The sequence below is a fragment of the Branchiostoma floridae genome, chromosome 12, assembly GCF_000003815.2.
Source record: "Branchiostoma floridae strain S238N-H82 chromosome 12, Bfl_VNyyK, whole genome shotgun sequence".
NCBI classification, from domain to species: Eukaryota; Metazoa; Chordata; class Leptocardii; order Amphioxiformes; family Branchiostomatidae; genus Branchiostoma; species Branchiostoma floridae.
The window spans coordinates 115672-117332 of record NC_049990.1 but is presented as its reverse complement, the minus strand read 5'-3'; positions in this window follow the sequence as shown (position 1 = coordinate 117332).

Here is a 1661-nt window from a genome sequence, read left to right as displayed (position 1 = left end):
AGATGAGCTGCAGAAAAGTGTCTCCTGCAGCAGTTTCTGGAAACATGAGCTGTAGGGGGGGTATCCTGCAGCCATTTCTGCAGACAGGAGCTGGGGGGGGGGGTATCCCGCAGCCGTTTCTGCAGATATGAGCTGCAGGGGGGTATCCCGCAGCCGTTTCTGCAGATATGAGCTGCAGGGGGGGTATCCTGCAGCCGTTTCTGCAGACAGGAGCTGGGGGGGGGATCCCGCAGCGGTTTCTGCAGATATGAGCTGCAGGGGGGTATCCTGCAGCCGTTTCTGCAGACAGGAGCTGGGGGGGGGGATCCCGCAGCGGTTTCTGCAGATATGAGCTGCAGGGGGGGTATCCCGCAGCAGACTTGAGACCAGGCATGGATGCCTGCAGCACTGGTTATTGGCAGAAGGCTTCCCTTCTCCCCATTTCTCCAGGCCTAGTCTATGAAACCCTCTTATCCTGACAGTTTAACAAATGGCTGGGCCTGAAAAATCAATCCCTGCCACATATTATGGTCTAGAAAAGGCACTGAGCCATGGAGCCATTTGGCAGCGGAAATATTCCCTGGACAAACCTTCGCAGGAACGGTCTAAAACTTAGCTGCCGCCACAGGAACAGTCTAAAACTTAGCTGTGACCACAGGAATGGTCTAAAACTTAGCTGGGACCACAGGAATGGGTATAAGTTATCTGGGACCACAGGAATGGGTATAAGTTAGCTGGGACCACAGGAATGGTTATAAGTTAGCTGGGACCACCGGAATGGTCTAAAACTTAGCTGGGACCACAGGAATGGTTATAAGTTAGCTGGGACCACAGGAATGGTTACTAGTTAGCTGGGACCACAGGAATGGTCTAAAACTTAGCTGGGACCACAGGAATGGTTATAAGTTAGCTGGGACCACAGGAATGGTCTAAAACTTAGCTGAGACCACAGGAATGGTCTAAAACTTAGCTGGGACCACAGGAATGGTTATAAGTTAGCTGGGACCACAGGAATGGTTATAAGTTAGCTGAGACCACAGGAATGGTTACTAGTTAGCTGGGACCACAGGAATGGTTATAAGTTAGCTGGGACCACAGGAATGGTTATAAGTTAGCTGCCACCACAGGAACGGTCTAAAACTTAGCTGCCGCCACAGGAACGGTCTAAAACTTAGCTGGGACCACAGGAATGGTCTGAAATTTAGCTGTGACCACAGGAATGGTCTAAAACTTAGCTGGGACCACAGGAATGGGTATAAGTTATCTGGGACCACAGGAATGGTCTAAAACTTAGCTGGGACCACAGGGATGGATATATGTTATCTGGGACCACAGGAATGGTTATAAGTTATCTGGGACCACAGGAATGGTCTAAAACTTAGCTGGGACCACAGGAATGGTTATAAGTTAGCTGGGACCACAGGAATGGTTACAAGTTATCTGGGACCATAGGAATGGTTATAAGTTAGCTGGGACCACAGGAATGGTTATAAGTTAGCTGGGACCACAGGAATGGTTACTAGTTAGCTGGGACCACAGGAATGGTCTAAAACTTAGCTGGGACCACAGGAATGGTTATAAGTTAGCTGGGACCACAGGAATGGTCTAAAACTTAGCTGAGACCACAGGAATGGTCTAAAACTTAGCTGGGACCACAGGAATGGTTTATAAGTTAGCTGGGA